This window comes from Budorcas taxicolor, chromosome 14, assembly GCF_023091745.1.
Source record: "Budorcas taxicolor isolate Tak-1 chromosome 14, Takin1.1, whole genome shotgun sequence".
Classification (NCBI taxonomy): domain Eukaryota; kingdom Metazoa; phylum Chordata; class Mammalia; order Artiodactyla; family Bovidae; genus Budorcas; species Budorcas taxicolor.
Genome location: NC_068923.1, coordinates 17,358,809 through 17,384,236, shown reverse-complemented (window position 1 = coordinate 17,384,236; position 25,428 = coordinate 17,358,809).

Genomic DNA, 25,428 nt, shown 5'->3' with positions numbered 1-25,428 from the left:
TAAGGGAGAGGCCTGGAACCGATTCTCAACTACAGCAGCCCTAGTGGGTGTGAAGTGTTGAAATCATGGAGTTTTAATCAGAATTCCCTTAATAAATGATGATGCTTGGTATCTTTTCATGAGTCAGTAGATTCTTGCTACATTAAGGAACTGTCTCAAAGTTCAGTAGATTAAGACAACTACCATTCATTTGCCCCCAACTTTGGGTTCCACTAGGTGTCCCTTCTGTCCTCAGTGGTGCTGAGACTTGGCCCTATAGCCAGGTGTAGTTAACCTGGGGCTGGCCAGGCTACCATGGACTCAGCTGGTGTAGCTGGTGTCTGCTCTCTGGCCCCTCTCTCTCCAGCACCATTGAGGGCTTGTTCGTAAGAGAATGAACGGAAATGAACCAGTTCTCTCCCGGCCTGGGCTCAGAGGCACAGCGTCCCTTCTATGTGCAAGTCTAGCAGGTGCTTGGTAAGTCACGGAGCCTCTCTCTGTCTTGGCTCCTTCACCTGTAAACCAGGGATGATAACAGATGCCTCATAGTGTTGTCAGGGTGTCACACGACAAGAACGCAGCACCCCTAAGTGTTCAGTCTGCACTATTTTTCTTATTTGTCAGTCCTCACTCTCTCCACCCCTACCTCACAGGCTTGCAAGGATCCCATGGGATGAATGAAGTGAGGATGTTTTATAAGGTGAAATCCAGTATATGACGCTTGCCATTGTTGTATTTATAACAGAACATTGTGGAGGCAGACATTAGTCTGAGCTACCCCGTGGACGTGGGTGGAGGTACTGGGGATTTTGTTATCTTTTTATTCACTCATTCCTTCATGTGCTAACTGAGGGCTGGGCATGGATTTGGGAGTTATCTACATAAAGGATGACAGTGGATGTCTGGTGGAAGTAGTGAGGGGAGGGAAAACAGAAAGCCAGAAGAAACCTCTGGGTTATTGTTCCTATACGGCAACCCAGGGGAAACTCATTTCTTCTCCGTCATTCATTTTCTTTCCCTGATTTTTCCACTGACATTTATGGCGGAAGGTACGGTACAGTGTACTTTGACCCACATAAAATACTGAGTAGATCAGACTGTGTGCAGATGCAGAATTATCTTCATAACTCTTGATCCTGGTCCTCATCACCCCAGGAGGTTTACACACGCAACTTCATTTAAAATAGCCTTAGGAGGCATCCAGTAAGATGGTCAGCATCACCCCTTGCTTGCAGCTCAGGAGACTAATGCTCAGAGATGGCAAGTAATTTGTTCAAGGTCACAGAGCTATCCAGCAACGGAAAGGAGGTTTGAAACCCCCAAGAAGGGACTCGGGGAAGGGCAGGGAGATGGAATCTGTGAACTCTACCCATCACTCTGTAATGAACTATATGGAAAAGAATCTTAAAAGATACACAAAGCCCCATGAGAGAGGCAGCATCTGAATGTCTGAGCAAAATAAGGCCGCCAGGAGCGGACCACAACATGGTTTCTGAAGCAGGAGAAAACTATTGTTCTTCCTCCTCCACGCCTCCCTCCCTCCAGCCCTCTGACAAGTTGGTGCCATCGAGGCAGGTAGGGGGCAGGGGAGGAGGTAGGAGGGAGTCAGACCAATGTTCATCTCACCCCAGGCTCCTTGGGGCGGGTGGTCAGGTCTAGGGCAGGATGCTGGTACGCTGCAAAAGAAATTACAGGGTCCTTACATGGAGAGCCAGGTGGCAGTACTGAACTGTCATAGATAAGGTGGGAACATTGACCAGAAAAATCAGCAGGTCAGAGTGGCAGCCAGCTCTGTGAACCCCAGAGAGATACGGAGATGGTTAATAGCACGTGGATAGAGACAGGCACCAACAAAGTTATTGTTCCATCTATTAAATCAAGAGATATCAAGAACTGACAGCCAACTGTGATACCTGACCCTAGACTGGATCCTGGTGAGGAAAATTGCTATAAATGACACCTTGGGGTCAACTTACAGAATTGGAATGGAGGTGACAGAATAGATTAAAATATTGTACCTGTGTTAACTTGATTGGACTTGACAAAGCAGAGCTTCACAGGCATGGTGAAGGCTGGTCCGTCTGCCTCAGGATTCCCAGGTAATTGCTGGTCCTTCCTCTTGTTTTGTGCCTCCTGTCCTGGCTTCTAGCTCCTCACTGATGCTATGTCCTAAAATGCTGGAGACCATTACACTGTCTATGGTTTTTAACCCAGTAACTCCCACCCCTCATCCAGAATTTACCAGAGGGAAAGAGTCCCCAGTGGGGAAGGCTGTATGCACGTGATATTCATTGGATTCATTAAGTATGGATTATCCAACTGTTGGGATGGTACAAAGCAAATGGTGTTTATTTACCCTAAAAGCATAATTAATATCGTTAAAAATGGCATAGAAAAATTGCATCAATGTTGTGAAGACAATTCTGTTATAGCCACAGATGTCTGTGCCTAGGAATTGGAAAATAAAATTTGGACAACGACTATGTGCACAGTGCTTTAAATAATAGCTGTTTTGCTCTAATCACTTGGCTATCTGCAGAAGTGAGAGTTACCGGAGTTTCTAAAACAGGGCGAGCTGAGATGAGACAAGCTGACTTTTCCAAGGCAGTTCAGTGACCATATAATGCCACATCATTTGAAGCCAGGGCCATCTGACTTTTTAAAATAAAAACCCTTATTTTACCTCCCACTCTATGCTTACTCCTTGGAAGGAAAGTTATGATCAACCTAGATAGCATATTCAAAAGCAGAGACATTACTTTGCCAACAAAGGTCCGTCTAGTCAAGGCTATGGTTTTATCATTGGTCATGTATGGATGTGAGAGTGGGATTGTGAAGAAAGCTGAGTGCTGAAGAATTGATGCTTTTGAACTGTGGTGTTGGAGAAGACTCTTGAGAGTCCCTCGGACTACAAGGAGATCCAACCCGTCCATCCAAAAGGAGATCAGCCCTGGGATTTCTTTGGAAGAAATGATGCTAAAGCTGAAACTCTGGTGCTTTGGCCACCTCATGCGAAGAGTTGACTCATTGGAAAAGACTCTGATGCTGGGAGGGGTTGGGGACAGGAGGAGAAGGGGATGACAGAGGATGAGATGGCTGGATGGCATCACTGACTCAATGGACGTGAGTTTGAGTGAACTCCGGGAGTCGGTGACGGACAGGGAGGCCTGGCGTGCTGCGATTCATGGGGTTGCCAAGAGTCGGACACAACTGAGCGACTGAACTGAACTGAACTACTACCTAAAGCTTCCCAGGTGGCTCAGTGGTAAAGAATCCACCTGCCAATAAGGAGACATGAGTTTGACCCCTGATCCTGAAAGAGCCCCTGGAGAAGAAAATGGCAACCCACTCCAGTATTCTTGCCTGGGAAACCCCATGGACAGAGGAGCCTGGTGGGCTACAGTCTATGGGGTCGCAAAGAGTCAGACACAGCTTAGCAACTAAACTGCCACCACCTCCTCCACCACACTACCTAAAACATACCAAGAGGTATCTTAGGGTGGTGGGAGTATAGATAGTTTTGTTTTAATATTATGAACTTATTTTCTGATATCGTTGTCAGAAAGACAACCATAGTCAGACATAAGTAGTATTTGTAATGAAGCCATTCATTTTCCCACTTCTGGTCGAAGCCTGTTTTGTCCAGCTCTTTTCAGCCAATTTTCCACCCTCATCACTACTGACTTTGGGACTAGATCACTCTTTGCTGTGCGGGCTGCCCCATGAACCACAGAATGGTGAGCACCCTCCTTGGCTCCACCTACTAGGCAGCGATAGAACCTCCTCTCCAACTGGGACCCCAGGAGTGTCTCCAGGCACTTCCAGGGGTTCCTGGGGCACACAGTCACCTTGGCTGTAAACCACTGAGCTAATCCTGTTGCATCCAAGTTCCCTTATCTTGCATCAGCAAGATTCAGTGTAAGACGTCAGCTCCCTCACCGTCCTGGTCATCACTGAACAAGCCTCCTCAGCTTCCACTCACGATGTAGGAATGAGCAAAAGGCCAAAAAAAAAAACAGAAAACTCTAAACAATAAAAATCATTAAACCAGTGTCTTTGGGGTTGGGGAAAGCAGTCTAAGATAAAATGTTTCTTCCAATTTACCATCATTCCATCAGGAAGGATTGTGGAAGCCATTTGTGTTAGAGATTATGACTTCTGAGAGAGGAATCACTTTGAAATCTAGATATCATGGCATGAACACTGCTCCAGAAATAGGTCCTGAGACGGGTGGTGGGACCAGCTGCCAGCTGGAGCTCAGTCCTGCCCGGCTATGTGTTCACTTACTCGTCCATCCATTTACACACTGGTTCATCCTCTATTCTGTTGGGTCCTGGGCAAACCACGATGGGAGAGATGTCAGTTTGTCCTCCAGTTCCAGGGACTCTCATCACAAGCTAGAACACTGGAGACACAGCCCACCTTCGCCTGAGGTCTCAGGAGACCTGCGCCATGGTCCTGGCTCTGCTGGTGATACGTGATTCACAAGAGTGAACCCTCCCTAGGCTTCAGTGTGCTCTTCTGTGAGATGGGAAGACTGGACTTCACAGCAATGTGTTCCTGAAAAGTATAGCCAATTTCATCAGACCATCAATCCTGAGACATGGGGTGGTTTCTGCAGCAGGGAGATGAACCCCCACCCCAGCTGCATTTGCCTAAGGGGGATCAAAATCAATCTTGTTTCTGAAGAACTCCTTCCTGACCGGTGGACATGGGGCTCATATCCACCCATCCTGCTCAGACCTATGGACCCATTCTGCACTGTCTGGTTTCGGGACCCCACACCTGATTAGCATAACCACCTTGAGCCCCCAACCCCGATTCTGCAAAGCCCTTGGAACTCCGTGCCTGACCCCCCTCCTGGACGCACACTGATTTCCTTCCCTGACAAGAGGCTGATCTCAGCTTCTCTTTGTTTGGTTTTGGTTCCTTGGCTTTCTTTCAGTCTGCTCATTTTCATTTTATTCCTTTTGTTCTTCTACCTCTAATAATCACCATGTTCCGTCCTTTCCATCATGTTATGTCCTTATTCTCTTTGAACTTAACTGGTCTTTTGTTTGCATGCTTGGAATTTCTGTGGGTTTTGTTTTGTTTAAATACCAGCTTTTTCTGGGCCCAAAGTCAGGCATCCCTCAAACCTGGCTCTGCCTCTGACCACTTTACATGTTCATGGTGGGCACCTGGCAAAGACCGTCAATCTCTCAGAACGTTAATGAGTTCATCTGAGAAGTGTGGGTCCCGATTTCTTTACCATGGGGCTGAATGGGGTGGAGCTGCAAGCCTGGCACGTGGTAATTGCACTGTCAGTTTCGGCTGCTCACACCCTCCTTGCTTCAATCACAGCAAGAGGAAGAGATGAGTGAAAAGCAGCTCTTTGGGAGTCAAAGTGCCTCTGCTGTGGGAGGCACTTGAAAGGATGCCTGGCACAGCCTCCGAGGCTGGGGTTACTTGCTGTCTGAGAGCCGTCCAGGTTCTGTGCAGCCTCTGTTTGAACACGATTTAGGGGAGCCTCCCCACTTATGGGACTGTCCCTTCAATCACTCACAGCTCCCTTCTTTAATTTCTTATCTTCTGAGCAAAAATGTGTTGCCAATAAAGCCCAGAAGTGGGCCTTGGTCCTCCTTGGTGCTCAAACCCTCACTGCAGAGCTGGTGCCCTTCTCCCTGCTTCCTGAGAGTGCCATCCCCTTCTTAGAGGATGTCCCTGGTTGATAGGAGCTACCAAGACAGGTAAGGAGAGGTGGAGAGAGAGAAGAATAAGGCATCAGATCAGCATATGTGTTCAGTCATTCAGTCATGTCTGACTCTTTGCGATCCCATAGCCCGTAGCCTTCCCTGGTGGCTCAGAGGTTAAAGCGTCTGCCTAATGCGACAGACCTGGGTTCGATCCCTGGGTCAGGAAGATCCCCTGGAGAAGGAAATGGCAACCCACTCCAGTATTCTTGCATGAAGAATCCCATGGACAGAGGAGCCTGGTGGGCTACAATCCACGGTGTCGCAAAGAGTCGGACACGATTGAGCGACTTAACTTTCAGACCGTAGCCCAACAGGGCTGTCCGTGGGATTTCCCAAGCAAGAATACACTTCCTCCTCCAGGGGATCTTCCTGACCCAGGTATTGACCTTGTATGTCCTGCACTGCAGGCAGATTCTTTACCCACCGAGCCATCAGGGAAGGCCAGGAGGGGTGGGAATGGTGGCTAATTAGAGAGCACCCTCGAGGTCTCAACGAAAGCAGACCTGCTCTTCAGCTCCAGCCAGCTGCTTGCTGCCTCTGAGAAATTAAAGCAAAGCCATGCAAACTTGATATTTCCCGAAAAGCCAGAAATTCTGTTTTCTAGTTTTTCTAATGAGAAATCTCCTGAACTTCACATATTGGCAACTTACTCAAAAAATTCTCAAACGCTATCTAAAGTCATCAGACACTCTTGATTGTAGTCCAGTAGTTCTTATTTTTGGGTAGAAGAGCTTATCTTCTCTTTGATGATAGCTTCGAGCAACTGCCAGAGGGAAAATTGCTCTCAAAATTATGCCAAATCTTAAATACAGTTGAGAAGGGTCTAGGAAATTCAGAATAAGAACAAACCCTGAAGACTGTAATCTTTCAATGAATAGGGTGGGGGTAGGAGGGTCACTGATGACATTGATCGCTCTTGGTTTTTTGTGTTTTTTAAATAAATGTTATTGAGGTGTATTTTTGTGTGCAGTTTGAAGAGCCTTGATATAGAAACACAATAATGTAAATAAACATCAAAATATAGTTACAGGAGACTTTACTGATGCTTCAGTAGCTAAGGCTCCATGCTCCCAATGCAAGAGTCCCTGGTTCAATTCCTGGTCAGGGAACTAGATACCACATGCAGTTAAGACCTGACACAGCCAAATTAATAAATAAAATATTTTTTAAAGATATTCTTTTTAAAAAAGGATATAGCTCCAAAGGTTGTATAGTTTCTCCACTACTTTTCCAGCCCAGGCAACAACTGATGGATTTTTGTCACTTCAGTACAATTTGGTTTTCCTAGTTTTCTATAATTGGAATCATATAGTATTCTTTTGTGTCTGGCTTCTTTCATGCCACATAATGGTTTTGAAATTCATTCGGAGTATGTATGTCAGTAGCTCCGTCTGTTTTTATTGGCAGGTTGTATTCCATTCTATGAATTGTCACATTTTGTTCATCCACCAGATGATTATTTTTTTAGCCACAAATTCTGGTCATAATAAATCTTTCCATAAAGAGGTTGCTGAATGTGCAGCCATAGCTTTTATAGAAAGCTGAAGAGGATGCACACAATTAGATCACTGATTTTTTTTTTCAGTTTGAATTTGAGCTTCTGATATTCAGTATCAACATTAAATAATGAAATTTGCATCATAGATTCAGTTCCAATTTAAGAAACAATACTACCTCATAAAAAAGCCATTAGCTCAGCTTTATGAGGATTTTTTTCATTTGATACTTGAACACAGTATATTTTTAAAGTTCAGATTGGATGTCTAGTGTCCTAAGCCCTAAATGATTTATAACTTTCTTCACTGTAAGCCTTATAGAATTTGCCACCTCTTTGGCAGACTTTCTGAAAACTAAAACCAGTTCAGTTCAGTTCAGTTCAGTTCAGTCGCTCAGTCGTGTCCGACTCTTTGCGACCCCATGAATCGCAACATGCCAGGCCTCCCTGTCCATCACCAACTCCCAGAGTTCACTCAAACTCACATCCATCGAGTCAGTGATGCCATCCAGCCATCTCATCCTCTGTCGTCCCCTTCTCCTCCTGCCCCCAATCCCTCCCAGCATCAGAGTCTTTTTCAATGAGTCAACTCTTCACATGAGGTGGCCAAAGTACTGGAGCTTCAGCATCATTCCCTCCAAAGAAATCCCAGGGCTGATCTCCTTCAGAATGGACTGGTTGGATCTCCTTGCAGTCCAAGGGACTCTCAAGAGTCATCTCCAACACCACAGTTCAAAAGCATCAATTCTTCGGTGCTCAGCCTTCTTCACAGTCCAACTCTCACATCCATACATGACCACAGGAAAAACCATAGCCTTGACTAGACGGACCTTTGTTGGCAAAGTAATGTCTCTGCTTTTGAATATGCTATCTAGGTTGGTCATAACTTTTCTTCCAAGGAGTAAGCGTCTTTTAATTTCATGGCTGCAGTCACCATCTGCAGTAATCTTGGAGCCCAGAAAAATAAAGTCTGACACTGTTTCCACTGTTTCCCCATCTATTTCCCATGAAGTGATGGGACCAGATGCCATGATCTTCGTTTTCTGAATGTTAGGTTTTAAGCCGACTTTTTCACTCTCCTCTTTCACTCTCGAGAGGCTTTTTAGTTCCTCTTCACTTTCTGCCATAAGGGTGGTGTCATCTGCATATCTGAGGTTATCGATATTTCTCCTGGCAATCTTGATTCCAGCTTGTGCTTCTTCCAGCCCAGTGTTTCTCATGATGTACTCTGCATATAAGTTTAATAAGCAGGGTGACAATATACAGCCTTGATGTACTCCTTTTCCTATTTGGAACCAGTCTGTTGTTCCATGTCCAGTTCTAACTGTTGCTTCCTGACCTGCATACAGATTTCTCAAGAGGCACGTCAGGTGGTCTGGTATTCCCATCTCTCTCAGAATTTTCTACAGTTTATTGTGATCCACACAGTCAAAGGCTTTGGCATAGTCAATAAAGTGGAAATAGATATTTTTCTGGAACTCTCTTGCTTTTTCCATGATCCAGCGGATGTTGGCAATTTGATCTCTGGTTCCTCTGCCTTTTCTAAAACCAGCTTGAACATCTGGAAGTTCACAGTTCACGTATTGCTGAAGCCTGGCTTGGAGAATTTTGAGCATTACTTTACTAGCATGTGAGATGAGTGCAATTGTGTGGTAGTTTGAGCATTTTTTGGCATTGCCTTTCTTTGGGATTGGAATGAAAACTGACCTTTTCCAGTCCTGTGGCCACTGCTGAGTTTTCCAAATTTACTGACATATTGAGTGCAGCACTTTCACAGCATCATCTTTCAGGATTTGAAACAGCTCAACTGGAATTGCATCACCTCCGCAAGCTTTGTTCATAGTAATGCTTCCTAAGGCCCACTTGACTTCACTTTCCAGGATGTCTGGCTCTAGGTGAGTGATGACACCATCGTGATTATCTGGGTCGTGAAGATCTTTTTTGTACAGTTCTTCTGTGTATTCTTTCCACCTCTTCTTAATATCTTCTGCTTCTGTTAGGTCCATACGATTTCTGTCCTTTATTGAGCCCATCTTTGCATGAAATGTTCCCTTGGTATCTCTAATTTTCTTGAAGAGATCTCTAGTCTTTCCCATTCTGTTGTTTTTCTCTATTTCTTTGCATTGATCACTGAGGACTTTCTTATCTCTTCTTGCTAGTCTTTGGAACTCTGCATTCAGATGCTTATATCTTTCCTTTTCTCCTTTGCTTTTCATTTCTCTTCTTTTCACAGCTATTTTTAAGGCCTCCCCAGACAGCCATTTTGCTTTTTTGCATTTCTTTTCCATGGGGATGATCTTGATCCCTGTCTCCTGTACAATGTCACGAACCTCCATCTGTAGTTCACCAGGTACTCTATCAGATCTAGTCCCTTAAATCTATTTCTCACTTCCACTGTATAATCATAAGGGATTTGATTTAGGTCATACCTGAATGGTCTAGTGGTTTTCCCTTCTTTCTTCAATTTAAGTCTGAATTTGGCAATAAGGAGTTCATGATCTGAGCCACAGTCAGCTCCTGGTCTTGTTTTTGTTGACTGTATAGAGCTTCTCCATCTTTGGCTGCAAAGAATATAATCAATCTGATTTTGGTGTTGACCATCTGGTGATGTCCATGTGTAGAGTCTTCTCTTGTGTTGTTGGAAGAGGGTGTTTGCTATGACCACTGCATTTTCTTGGCAAAACTCTATTAGTCTTTGTCCTGCTTCATTCCGTATTCCAAGGCCAAATTTGCCTGTTACTCCAGGTGTTTCTTAACTTTCTCCTTTTGCATTCCAGTCCCCTATAATGAAAAGGACATCTTTTTTGGGTGTTAGTTCTGAAAGGTCTTGTATGTCTTCATAGAACTGTTCAACTTCAGGTTCTTCAGCATTACTGGTTGGGGCATAGACTTGGATAACTGTGATATTGAATGGTTTGCCTTGGAAACGAACAAAGATCATTCTGTCGTTTTTGAGATTGCATCCAAGTACTGCATTTCGGACTCTTTTGTTGACCATGATGGCTACTCCATTTCTTCTAAGGGATTCCTGCCCGCAGTAGTATAGATATAATGGTCATCTGAGTTAAATCACCCATTCAAGTCCATTTATTTTGCTGATTCCCAGAATGTCAATGTTCACTCTTGCCGTCTCCTGTTTGACCACTTCCAATTTGCCTTGATTCATGGACCTGACATTCCAGGTTCCTATGCAATATTGCTCTTTACAGCATTGGACTTTGCTTCTATCACCAGTCACATCCACAACTGGGTATTGTTTTTGCTGTGGCTCCATCCCTTCATTCTTTCTGGAGTTATTTCTCCACTGATCTCCAGTAGCATATTGGGCACCTACCGACCTGGGGAGTTCCTCTTTCAGTATCCTATCATTTTGCCTTTTCATACTGTTCATGGGGTTCTCAAGGCAAGAATACTGAAGTGGTTTGCCATTCCCTTCTCCAGTGGAGCACATTCTGTCAGACCTCTCCACCAGGATGGTCCATCTTGGGTGGCCCCACAGGGCATGGCTTAGTTTCATTGAGTTAGACAAGGCTGTGGTCCATGTGATTAGACTGACTAGTTTTCTGAGATTATGGTTTCAGTGTGTCTGCCCTCTGATGCCCTCTCACAACACCTACCGTTTTACCACTACCGTCTTACCACTACCAAAACACCTATCATTTAAATAACTTTTAGTTGTTAAGCTGACACTTTTAAAATTATTGAGTTTTTTTCCCCTTTTTTCTCTCATTCTTTGCGAAAAAGAAGTTCCTAGTATTGAATGTATATCAGGTGACTTAAATAAGCAGGTTTAGGTTTTTTTAATATTAATTTTATTTATTATTTATTTGGCTTCCCTGGGTGGTTCTTAGTTTCAGCATGCAGGGTCTTATTTGCAGTATGTGAACTCTTAGTGGCAGCATGTCGGATCTAGCTCCCTGACCAGGGGTTGAACCCCGGACCCCTACATCGAGAGCTTGGAGTCTCAGCCACTGGACCACCAGGAAAGTTTTTCCTCTTTCTTAAATTAATAGACTTTTTCTTTGTAAGAGTTTTAGGTTCGGAGAGGAAGAGAGAGACCCCACATCCCTCCTTCCCACAATCCTGCCATCAACACTTCCCACTGGAGTGGTGCACAGGTCACAATTGATGACCTTACGTGGACACATTATTATAACCTGAATCCACAGTTTATATGAGGGGTCACTCCCTGTACACTCTGCAGGTTTGGACAAATGTATAAAGGTGTGTCCACAACTACACTGTTATCTGGAGCCGCTGCACTGCCCTAAAAGTCCTCCGTGGTCCACCCACCCATCCTTTCCCTCTCCACTCCCCAGACAATCACTGATGCTCTTATTTTTCCCCTAGTTTTAATTCTCTAAAATCTCACATAATGAGAATCAGAAAGCGTAGACTTTTCTGCTTGGTTTCTTTCACTTAGTAATAAACCTTAAGGGTTTTTCCATGTCTTTTCATGACTTGATAGCTCACTTCATTTTACTGCTGAATAATATTCCACCATACAGATGGACCACAACTTTTTATCCATTCACCTACCAAAGGATATCTTAGTTTCTTCCAAGCTCTGACAGTTGTGAATGAAGCTTGAGTAACATCTGTGTGCAGATTTTTGTGTGGACATAAGTTTTCAACTCATTTGGGTAAATACCATAAGTATAATTACCGGATTATACGCAAAGAGCATAATTAGTTTTGTAAGAAACTGCCAAACTGTCTTTTATAGTGACTGTACCTTTCCTGCATTTCCACCAGCAATGAATGAGCGTTCCTGCTGCTACGTGTTCTTGCCAGCATTTGGTATTGTCTGTGTTTTGGAATTTAGCCATTCTAATAGGTGTATAGTCGTTTCAAGTTTTTAAATTTGCATTTCCCCGATGATATATGATGTGGAACATCTTTTCACATAATTGTAGCTATAAAAATTCTTTGTTGAGGCAACCATCAGGTTTTTAAATCATAAATAAAATGATAGCTGCTGTATGGCTACTATGTGCCCTCTGTTGTAAACTTGTAAAATTCCCCTGCTCACTAGGTTATTACCTCCATTTCACAGATGGAGAAAGTGAGGTTCGCAGAGGCAGGGGTCCCAAGCTGGCAAATGACTGTGTTCCAGGGGGAAGCCAACTTTACGCTCACTTGAACAGGCCCTACTGCACTGGATGTACCACTGAGAAACCTGCCAAGCAAAAGAAAGCCCTAAAGTTTAAAACTTTCTCAAAATCACTCTTCCATGTAGACTAGAATGGACCAACTTTCCAAAGCAGGGGTACAGAAAGAAGTAGCTTTGAAAATTAATAATAACTAAGATCAGTTTAAATGAAAGAGTAAAGACAGATGAATAGTCACCTAAAGTAAATGAATATTTTGAGTTTTAGCCTATTCTAGATCTGTTCTATAGATGAAACAAAAATTTAAATGACATAGATTTATCTCGCATGTTGAACACGGCCTTCCTCTACTGTGAGATTTTTTTCCATTAAAATTGCTTGAAAAGAGGCAGTCCTTTCTCATTGGTGGGAGGACAAGGGGATGACAGAGGATGAGATGGTTGGATGGCCTCACCAACTCAATGGACATGAGTTGGAGTAAACTCCAAGAGTTGGTGATGGACAGGGAGGCCTGGCATGCTGTAGTCCATGGGGTGGCAAAGAGTCAGATGCAACTGAGCGACTGAACTGAACTGAACAGGATCTATCTCAGGTCCCTTCCTTGACCAGGGCTCGAACCTCCTGTGCCCCTTGCAGAGGAAGAGCAGAGCTCTGACCACAGGACCGCCAGGGAATTCCTGAAGCAGTCATTTTTAGAATCTAGGTCTTCTCCAGGATTTAGCAGAAAATTACCTTTTAAGCTATTCACAACTTGATTGGAAAGATATTCTATTATAAGATGAACCTAAGACACTTAATGGGTTTCAAAGGGAAGAAGACACAGGAAGGAAAAATCTTGAGGCTTAAGGAGAGGTTCCATGTGTGGGCCCCTGCAGGGGTTCTGATTGAATCAGTAGTGTATTTATTTAATAACCTATTACACTCTGCAGTGTGTATGTGTGTGTGTGTGTGTGCGCGCACATGTGCATGCGCCAATATCTTTAGAAACCGCATAGAAGAGTGATCTGTATATCCTGACACATTTAACATCCTTATTACAAACACAAGTGTTTCACAAGGCTTAGAATTGATTGCTTTTTGCTAACTTATAGAATATCTGGCTGCACAAGCTTCTTAAATAGCAAACAAGATCCTCCTCCCACCTGTTTAACAGGTAGGTAAACCAAGGAATAACTTGCGCAAGTCTCCCTGAACTAGCGAGAAAACTGAAAACTAGAATTTGTGAATGAGCTGTAACCCTTACTGTCAAGACAAAGGGACTGTATCCATGTGTGAATTTCACAACACAAAGCATCAGAGCATAGATTGCTGTTGTGGCCACTCTTCCCATCCCTATGACTCACAGTAAGACAACACAAATAATTGTTCTGCTTGGTCTCATAATTCCAAAGATAAGACCACCGATCAGCAACTTATGTATGAATCCTTGTCAATCTGTGCCCCAAACACTCTAAGGCTCACTCTTGCATCAGTTCAACAGTCCAGAGGGGATGCTTCTACTAAGCCAAGATTTGCTGGCCATCTGTTCCCCTGGTCATCTTTGTAAAGGGTCTTCCACAAAGGTAATTTCACTTTTAAACAATGGGCATCATGTGGAGGATTTTTTAAGCCTTCAAAGACCCATTATTTCCATACTTCGCTGGATAATGCTTTATTATTTACAAAGCTTTGTCTTTGTTCCATTTTCTTTTCATTTCAAGAGTAGAGAAAATTGCACATAAAAATGAGATTTGGGGTTAGAAATCCATTTATTCCTTTCCCATAAAATTACAGGCTTCTCTTTTTAAAAATGACATCTGTGTCTAGCAGAACATGGAGCAGGGTTTGCTCTATCTCTGCTCCGGAAGCTGAGACTCTTCAGGTAGACGCGAATGATCAGTTGCCTGGAGTCCTTGGTCTTGTGCGATGCCAGCCTTCACCTGTCCTGCACTTGCTGGTACCTGGGCCCTGGGTGGCAGCATGCAGGGGGCGGCCATGGTGACCCTGTCGCAGCCTGGCCCTGGAGGAAATGAAGTGAAAGTCACTCAGTCGTGTCCGACTCTTTGCAACCCCATGGACTATACAGGCCACGGAAATCTCCAGGCCAGAATACTGAAGCGGGTAGCCATTCTCTGCTCTGGAGGAACCTCACCAGTATTTCACGGGATGGCACCATAAGGGTGGATGCATCAGTCTTCGGTGATGTCTGAGCAAAAGTAGTTGTGACCGCAAACTTAAAAAATGATTTTCTCTGTGGAGCCGAAACCACAATCTTTTCTGCGTTCACCTTAATGGGATAAAAAGGGCCCACGTGCCTCAGTTTCCTCTGGAGGTGGAGAGGGTGTTTGGAATGCGTGATGTACTCAAGGAGAGGCTGGTCAGCCCCTCCCCAACTCACCCATCACAGGCTCTGCTCCCAGCAGCCGCCTCCAGAGGGATCATTTAAAAATATAATTCAAATTGCATCACCCTTCCTGGAAACCCTTCAAAGGCCTCTCTTCACACAGAAAATCAACCCTCAAGTCCTTCCTCTGTACTTTGAGTTCCTAGTGATTTGTCCAATGGCCCTTTTTGACCATTTTTCACTCAGTGTTCTTTCAAATCACCCCAAGCTCTCCCACTTTGGGTGTCACAGGCTGAAACTTCTTCAGACATCCTGCACCTTCACTTCCCTCAGGTCTCTGCTCAGAAGTCACCTCCTTCCACAGTGCTTCCCTCACCATCCTTTCTATATCAACAGCCGCATCACAAACCTTACCTCCTCTCCCTGGATGTCTTTTCTCACTAGCAATCATCACTGTTTATACTATGCTGTTGATCATCAAAATCTCCCACTTGAATTTGAAATCCCAAAGAGCCGGTGCCGTAAACCCACTGCCTAGCACGAAGTCTGACACCTGGAGGGCACTCAACACACTTGTTGAATGAATGACGTCTGCACAGTCTATGTCTGTCTCCTGCTGAGAGTCTCAAGGGGTAGCCTCAAGATTTCCTGGAAACTGGTGAGAGTCATCACACCTACATGCGAGGTGCTGGGCGTCTTGCCCGAACTGTGTCTGATGCTCACACATTCCTGGTCAGTGGAGACAGGAGGAGACACTGCGGCTGAGTTCTTCAGCAGTTTTGAATTTCAATTCAACTGAGTCGAAAGAGACTGACACAGCCTCCCTCCATGGCTTGGCCAGCCACCTGGGCAAATCCAGGGTTGGAAGACAGAAGCAGATTCCTCAAAGACTGAATTTCACATCTCCTGGGCCCCCTGCCCACTTCTGTCCCTGAACAAGCTCCTGCTTCTAGAATTTCTGGGCATCCTAAGAAGGCGAGAGGTGACCATGTCCATGGATTGACCTGGTTCCTCTTGCCATCACGGCTGGTAGCCTCGGGCCACCACAGGCCCCCAGATCCAGTGTTCCTGGACCTGACTGTGAGACCGCTGCAGCCTCCGAATAAGGGCCAGTCTGGTTGTACTGATTCTTCTGCTGGCCAGGCTGCCCTGGCTTTGTCCCTAACCAAGTGGAAGAGTCAGTCTTTGCTGTCAGTGATGGAATCCCCATGACCTCACAGGCCTGCATCTTGAATCAAGAAGGAGATTCTGTTTCTCTTGGAAAAGTTCTCTGGAGAAGAGAGGAGGAGCAAGTGACCTGTGCTTGCTGACCTTGACCCCTTCCACATCCCCCACCCAGGACCTGACTGCAGTGTTTGACCTCTCACTCATCTGCCTTTGGACTCACCACTCTCTCAAGCACGGCTTGCTCTATTGCCTGGTTCTTCTGGTCCCATTGACTTCAAGTAATAATCACAGCCGCTACTTATTGATCGTGTAGTGTGAGCTGACGGTGAGCCCTTGTGAGCAGATCAATTTCCATTCACTAATCATGTCTAATTCTTGCAACAACCCCTCAGGATTGGAAACTCCAATCTTAAAATGATGAAACTGAGATTTACTGAGATACAGAGGTTTTTTGGTTCACGGTCTTGAAGCAGGTGAGTGGCTGAGCTGTCTCATGATTCCAAAATTAATCAAGAAACAGAGTGTTCAAGGTAAACATGAAAACAATTTTTTTTTCCCTAACACCTAGGAATATAGTCTCTATGGACAAAGATGTATGCACAAGAATGATCAACTTGGCACTACTTATAATTGTGAAAAACTGGCAATAACCTATATAGCAACACAAATAAATGATGAGAACTCCATGTAATGAGATATTAGGCAGTTGTGAGGAATGGTAATGTAGGGCTGTGCTGATTCTCATGTAAATTTGCCTAATGGATATCATTGAATAAAAACACATTACAGAACCAGTCTCCCATCTCATTCTCTAGAAGTTAATGCCAAAGTGTTTCTTCTACAGCGTTGCATATATTTTCTGGGCATTGAAATGTATTTAGATACAGAGAAAGAGAATGAATCTGTTTTATGAAATAGAAAAAAAAATATGCTGTTCTGCAACTTGCTTTTTTCACTTAAAAATCTTGTTGCTGTTCAGTTGCTCAGTCGTGCCCAACTCTATGTGACCCCATGGACTGCAGTACGCCAGCCTTGGGCATCAGTCAATTTCAGCTGATTGAGATCTAGCTTCTTTGTTGAAATGGTCGCAATGCACTTTATTTATTTATTCGGCATTTATTGGGAACCTATCACATGCCAGGTGCCATGTTAAGCACTAGAAAGCTCTTCTCAGATAGTGGAACATACTGTTCTTTATCTTACTATTCCTCCAGCGATGGATGTTTCTCTCTTACTTTTCCTATTACAGACCACACTGCAACAAATTTGCATGTGTGTGTACTCTGTGTTGCTCTGGTGTGTGTCTCTACGCTACATTTCTAGAAATGATATCACGTGGTCGGAGAGTAGGCACAGCCTCAATTCTGAGAGATTATTTTCCCTGAGAATCTTAACTGTGAGAGTCTAATCAGCAAAGGGATGTGGGCTTTTTCTAGTATAGAGGAAGGATTCCCCTGATGGGGATTTCAGAACAGAGAAGTTGGTTTGTGAAATAGATCTCAGCAAAGAAGAAAAGGAAGAGAGCCACAGTGTGTGGAGCACATACTCTACTTGGCGTGTCCCATGGATAACAGGCATTTTCCTCACAACAACTGGGTTCCCCAAGAAGCAACACAATGGGTGCCAAGAAATGTTTAAGTGAATACATGTGGAGTGGACGTTATGATCTCCATTCTGCGGGTGAAGTCAAGGAGATTCAAACCTTGTTCCATCCCACCCAGTCTGCCAGGGGTAGGACTGCTGCCCAGAGGTCCCCGTGTCCCCCTGCAGGATGGATCAGAGGTCAGGAGCCTGATGCCAGGGGATGAGCAAGGACTGACTTGCAGAGCTGCCCTCCTGTGATGAAAGTCTTGCAGCAAAAGCAAGAAAAGCAGGGGCAGAGGGATAATCTCCTGGCTATGGAGTGGCAATCCCCATCCCTCTTGTTTAAGAAAAAGTAAGCCCACTTTCGTAAAGAGCCTGCCCTCTCTGTATCACAGATGTCACTCGTCCTTCTCTGTCTGCTGTGCAAGCAGTCACTGCCCCGGCCCTCTGGCTGGGCAGTATCAGTCATCTTGACAGGTTGCAAGAGCTCACATCTCCTGCCTGGCTTCACACTTGCCCACCTTTGCCAGGAGAGGGAAAGGCTCCCAACAAACATTTAGAGCATGAAGACTAATAGGGCTGCGGGTGCAAAAACCAGTGGAGAGCAGCAGCCAGCTACAGTGATTTGTAAGCGCCGAATGTGAGCGCCTCTGCCCCTTTCTTCAGTGACAGCATCCCACTGGGAGCTTAACTGTGACCACGGTGGATGTGTTTCCTTCAGGAAAATCGGCAAATCAAGAGAGCAGCTCTCCCCACCCCCGCTTAAAGAATCATCAAACATTTACTGCTGTACAAACCCTAGAGGAGACTTCGTTTGCAACTAAGACTAGACGTGGGCTGACATATGATATTACTTCTATGTGAAATCTAAAATATGACACAAACGAACCCATCTATGAAATACAATAGGTCTTCCCTAGCGGCTTGGTCAGTGAAGAGTCTGCCTGAATGCAGGCGACCCAGGTTCAATCCCTGGGTTGGGAAGATCCCCTGGAGAAGGATATGGCTACCCACTCCAGTATTCTTGCCTGGAGAATTCCATGGACAGAGCCTGGTGGGCTACAGTCCATGGGGCCACAAAGAGTCAGACACAACTGCGTGATGAACACACAAAACAGAACCAGATTCACGGATGCAGAGGATAGATTGATTGGTCGTTGCCAGGAGGGAGGTAGTTGGGGGAGGGATGGAGTGGGTGGTTGGGGTTAGGAGATATAAGATAAATAACAAGGTCCTACTGTATAGCACAGAGAACTATACTCAATATCCTATGATAAACCAGCAGTATAAATGCTATTTAAAAAATATTTTTTTTTTTGATCTGTGGTTAAATGAATCCACAAATTCGGAACCAGCGTATTTTCATTCCAGAAAGTTCCATAAAGCAAAGCTTGAATTTGCTGTAACTCAACAACTATTCATATAGCATTTACATTGTATTTACAACTATTTACATAGCATTTACATCGTATTAGGTATTATAAGTAATCAAGAGATTATTTAAAGTATACAGAGCATGTGCATAGATGGTAAATACTACTCCATTAAAAACGTTTTCATTTTACTGTATTATTCTCTTTCTTTCATTTTTAATTATTTTTTTAGTTTTAAATATTTATTTATTTATATTTTCTTAGCCAAGCTGCCACAGCACGTGGGATCTTAGTTCCCTGTCCAGCTATCAAACCTGAGCCCCCCACACTGTAAGTATAGCATCTCGGCCACTAGACCACCAGGGAAGTCCCAGTTCCATGCCATTTTATATAAGGGGCTGGAGCATTCGTGAATTTTGGTTATCTGTAGAGATCCTGGAACTAGTCCCCCATAGATTCCAGGAGACGACTGTATGGCCTTTCACCCTGTTCTCCTGAAGTAAGAATTTCTTGCCCTGGAGGCTCCAGAGCTACAAGTCCTTGACAGTGAAAGAGCTGGGGCTGTATCACTGATCTGGTCATTGCCTCTCCCCATCCCTGCAAGAACTTAAACCCTCATACCAGCCTTTCTGGGTCTCTTCCTACCCCCTTCCCATTTCTCCAAGGACGACCTCGCCATCCTTCCCCACAAGTCTCCTTCTGGCCAATGTCAACAGTCCAGGCCCTGGGACTCAGGGGAAGGCACACCCTCCTCCACCCTATTTCTGCTGCTGGGTGGCCAGAGTGACACCCAGTCTCAGGAATGGGGCGAAAGAGCTGGTGAGGATCTCACTTGCGGCCACTTTGGGCCTCACCTGATTTTTTTTTTTTTTAATATTTCTTTAAAAATATGCCTTGCACCATGAGGATTAGTTTCTTCCCAAAATATCTCATAAAACTTACATAAGAGATCCCTACTGTTTGCAAATATAGCCTTGACTTTAGAATGATAGAAGAGTATTCGCCCTTCTCCAACCTCACGTTATGATAGAAATTTACATAACCATGAAGGATACTGCTCCCCACCCCTCATCTCTAATTACAGGGCCTGTGTACCGGCTGGGGAGGAGAAGGCGCGCATGGGTATCAAGAGAGAAAGAATAAATGGATGAATGTAGTCTCCTGTCCTTGAGAAGTCTATAGTCCAGTAAAGCATTTCAGGGAGATTCACTGAATTACAATTCTATGCAGTGGACATTATGACTAAATCCTGCCCTAGATGTGGGAGGTTTGTGTAGGAAGTAGTCTCTTCCTGGAACAAGGGTCAGGAGGTGTCCACAAGGAAGGAGGTGGTCAAGCTGGGGCCTCGAGAATGAACAGGAATTTTCACGTTGCCAAGACAGTGATGGATATTCGCAAGAGAGAAGGCAGCCTGTCTTGGTGAGTAACTGACTTAGAATTTGAATCAAGTCTTTTAGGTGCTCACTTCTAAGAGTTGTGTATCTACCTTCTAGACTTTTCTCTGCCCTCATATAATCATATTATCTATAATCAATATATTGAGATGTACATCTTTTCTTTTACATATTTGCAGCTACTTTCTAGCAAGGGAAATAGGTAAGTTGCAGGATAGTAAGTATACCATAATTGCATTTTACCAGATTTTTTCCCTTGCCACAAAAAATTCTGCAAGGATATCATTGTACATTCTTACATGCCATTAATTTTATTTTCACAGTAGATATTCCCCAAAGTAGATTATTGGGTCAAAAGTTAGATGGATTTTTAATTTTAATAGAACAGATTGCCTCCAGAAATGACCCTGGTAATTTATAATCCCATCAGCAATATATGAAAAGTCCTTTTTCTCTAATCCTTTGCCAGTCATGAATTTTATAAATCCTATTAGTTTCTGCCAGTTGGACAGTCAGAAGTCCCGAACTCATCGTTAATTATGTGCCCGTTTCCATGAGTCGGCATGAGGTTGAGGATAGAGTTGGCTTTTGCCGTTGAGCTGGCAGCTGGTGGGGTTTCCTGCTCAATGAAGGAGGAGACACGCCTGTAGGTCAGGAGCTTCACACCCCACGTGTGTGCGGTTCCTCTTACTACATCTGTGGCAGATGGCACCAGTCAGCCATGGCTTCCTCTTCTTTCAAAATAACATACCAGAGAAACCGTAACCCTTGTGCACCGCTGGTGGGAATGTAAAACAGTGAAAACTATGAAAAACAATATGGAGTTTCCCCCAAAATTCAAAATAGAACTACCATATGATCCAGCAATCCCACTTCTGAGTATACAACCCCAAAGAATTCAAATCAGGAACTCCAAAAAAAAACACTTCACACCCATTTTCACAGCAGCATTGTTCAAATAACCCTGGGGTGGAAGCAACCCAAATGTCCCTTGATGCATGGATGGATAAATACAATGTGGTACTTACATACCATGGAATGTTATTCAGTCTTTAAAAGGAAGAAAATTCTGACTCGTGGAGAACACGGATGAACCCTGAGTTCATTATGCGCAGTGAAAGAAAGCAGGTGCAGCGGGGTAAACGCTGCGTGGTCCGCTTGTAGGAGCTGTCTAGTCAACCTTGCAGAGGCAGAAGGAGGTGGTGGTAGGGAGGAAAGAACAGGCGTTACTGTTTAACCGGCACGGGTTCCCAATTTGGGAAGGGGAAAAGGGTTCTAGGGATGGATGATGTTAATGGTGGAGCAAAAATGTGAATGTACTTCATGTCGTTGAATGAATGACATGCCCAAAAATGATTAAAATGGTAGATTTTATGTTCCGCATATTTTACCAAAATTGTAAAACGTTACGCAATAGGCAACAGTGAGCTGTGTGCCAAGTCTAAATCTTGAGAGGTGCCTGTCCCTCTAATTTTACTTGTTTGTTTATTTTATTTTATTTCCCAATTTGGAACGTGTTTACAGTTTTCATTTCCAATCTTTTAGAGGTTGTTCTTGACATTTTATTACTATTAAAATTACTCTACACATTCTAAGATGAAGCAAAAACCACATCTTTCTTTCCCAAGTAAATTGTATCCGTTTGGTTCTTATAAACCCTTACTCACTTCCATGTAATTACGTTAGTATTTTATTATGTATTTTGAACCATATATATTTAAGTTATTATTATTAAACACCAAGAATGTTTGTTGGGAGTTATTGACATGTTTATCCATCTATTAATTCACTATTCTTATTTTGAAGGCTTTTTTTCCTTCTTTCTGAAGTATATCCTCAAGTAATTTTTTTAGCAAATTTAGCCTCAAAATTCGTGTTGTGGCTGTGCACTTATGTAGTTAGAGATGTGTGTGTTCATCTAGAGAAACATGAGGACATTTCCTCATAGCTCAGTCAGTAAAGAACCTGCCTGCAATGAAGGAGACCTAGGTTTGATTCCTGGGTGGGAAAGAGCTGCAGAGAAGGAAATGGCAACCTGCCCCCATGTTCTTGCCTGGAGAATCCAATGGACAGAGGAGCCTGGAGGGGTTATAGTCCATGGGGTCACAAAAGTCGGAAATGACCTGGCGACTAAACTACCACCAAAGAAACGTTTAGAGATATGCAAAAATGTATATGCCCATCCTGCAAACATTTATTTGTATACATCCCTTTGACATATCCTTGCATCTCTTTCATATATATGTTTATTTCCTTCCCTCTATCCCTACCCACTATGATGTTATTAAAAGATAATTTTCAAAATAACAAAGATCATGACTTTCATACAAATATAAAGTGAACATATATCAAAAGATTTTATTAAATCTATTAGTGAACAGGAGAATCAGTAATACATTAAAACTTCTCAGAGATGTTGTAAAGAATTTGCTAACAGATACAAAACTGGTTGCTATCCAACCAAAAGTAATGTTTGAAGGAAGCTCTTCCATTGGATCGGGGTGGGGAAGTCAATTACATCACCACCAGATAAAATTTGAAATTCCTTTACATCTCTATGGAAAAAAAAACTCTTAAAAAAAAAAAAATATATATATACATAACTTAGAGTTGTAAAGTAGTCCAGTTGTAGACTCTGAGGGACTCAGAACCTTATATGATCAGATAAACCTAGATAATGCCTAGGGTTCTGTTGGAAAAATATCCAGTTCCCCTTTTGCCCATTCCAAGTCTTTCATGATGTTCAGTGTCTCCAAAAGCACACTGGTTGAGACATCTCTAACAGTCCAGTGGTTACAACCCCATGCTTCCACTGCAGCGGGCAGGGAACTACGATCCCGCATGCTGGGGTAGTACAGCCAAATAAAAAAGAAAGAGAGAGAAAGCACACTGGTTATGAGGGGAGAGGGTAAGAATGCCAATTTGGATATCCCATTTCAGCCACGTGAACTTTGGATAAGTGACTTCGCGCTTTTCAGGAGGTCATGGAGAGCTTCACAGGAGGAAAGGCCGAAGTCTTGGCCTTCGAGAAGGAGCAAGAACTGATCAAACGTGACCTGGGGATGTGTGGACTGGCTTAGTGAACAACACACTGGGAAGCCCAGTACTCTAGCATTCCTGACTTCAGAAAAATGGGAAATAACTTTCTATTTGTCCCTCTGCCTTCTCACCCATGAAAACTTCTGACCTGCATGTACGGAGAGAATCTGTGACTGTCACAGGAGCTCATGTTTAAGAAAGTATTTTTAGATCTTCAAAGGACTCATGATGATCCTATGAAATTGAGGCAGTTAGAATCCTGTCATCTGAATCTTATAGGATCCCAAGCCTCTTGCCCAAGGTCACACAACTAGAATCTAGGAGCAAATCCTGGCAGTCTCCTGATATTGCAGCTAAATTTAAAAGTAGAATGTTGACAGGTACCAGGACCTAGAAGGAGGTTTCAAGGGTGTGGCTCAGGTCTAGCCATAGTTCTTTTCACTTCAAGATTTTTCATTTGTTGATTCATTCACTCCCTTATAAGCTTATTAATTCAATTGTCCTCTATTATTCCTGCATTAAACAACAGATCTCCTGCATAGCATACTTCAGGTAGATGAAACCTCAGCAACTCAATGCTTTTTTTTGTTTGTTTGTTTTGTCTGTGTGTGTTCCAAATTAGATTTTTTTAATATTTAAAGCAGGGACAATAATCTCAAAATGAAATGTTTTTCATTTTCAAGGGTCTTCTATTTTATTTTATTTTTTTAATAGTTTTCTAAGTAATTTTCTTTTTTTTTTATTTTTACTTTATTTTACTTTACAATACTGTATTGGTTTTGCCATACATTGACATGAATCCACCACGGGTGTACATGTGTTCCCAAACATGAACCCTCAACAACTCAATGTTGATTCTACTTAAGCTTCACTAATCAGCAAGGAAATGGAGGTATGAAGAGTTCAGGTAACTTTCTCAGGGTCAGAGAGCCAAGCAATTTGAGCCGTGACTAGAATCCGGGACTCCTGTTTGTCCTTGAGACCATGGCTTGCCCACAGTCAAGCCCAAGGCTAGATGACTCTGAACTCGCACAGCATGGCTGACCTCTTATATCTTTGTTCCACTGCTCCTGGAGGACCTCACAGCCCTGACTTCTCCCTGGGTCACTGCAGCACGTGTTACCTGGGCTCAAGACTCCATTCCCACCATGGCACATGGTTGGGTCCATGTCGTTCAGTTGTTCAGTCGTGTCTGACTCTGCGACCCCATGGGCTACAGCATGACAGGCTTCCCCTGTCCTCCAATTTCCCCCAGTTTGCTCAAATTCATGTCCTTTGAGTCAATGATGCCATCCAACCACCTCATACTCCTCTGTCTGTTGTTGGTCCCTTGAGTAAAAGCCAAATTGAGCCTCTCACACAAGTCCCTCCCAGTTCCCTGGCCCTTAGCTATCTCCCTAGACCCATGTGATCCCACTTGTCTTCTTTCTCTCTAACCTCATGGAAGGACTTCTCCAAATATCCCACCTGCTCTTGTTTGCAGGCAGAGTTTCTTAGCATCCAGTTCTGCTTTTAACTAACTTGAGTTTCTTTCTCTGGTGTTTAAGTGTAAGGTCCCTGAGCTCAGTTTATTCTTCTATGGAGAGAAGATCGTGAAAGCAGTGGCCCACTGGCTGGCTTAAGTAAGGAACCTAGCATGTAGTATGGCCCACTGCAAGCACCCAGCTTGCCTTCAGTTTGGTGGATGTCCTTGATGTCTTTCTCTGGCACTTCCCTGCCAGGCACTTCCCTCTATGCTTGGTGCACCCTCCCATTCTTCTCCTCCCCCCAGCTCACATCATTAGCAAGCCGTCTTCATCTTAAATGCCCAGCTTGCTTTTATAGGGAATATTCTCTGGTGGTGGGGGGTGGGGGGACACAACCTGGGTGGGTGGCCCCATCTGGATTCATGAAGGACCGAATGCTTCCTTCAGCAAAACACAGATCACCCTAAACTATGGCTGTCATTCATGGTCACTGTCCATCCTTGGCCAGTGAGCTCCATGTAGTCATATCTCTGTATCCATGTGCCCCGGGTATGCAGCTCTGTGCTTGGTGCACAACAAGGGCTAAAGATGTGTTTGTTGAATGAATGAATCAGGGGATGAAAACAAGGTTCTTGTCTCTCACGCTTTCAAGGGATGGAAGACACATGGAATTACTGATACCCCCAGATCCTTCTTCCAAATTACTTAAAACTTGATTATCTTGGGGACTGGAAATAGATCACATCTCCATCTGGAATGAAT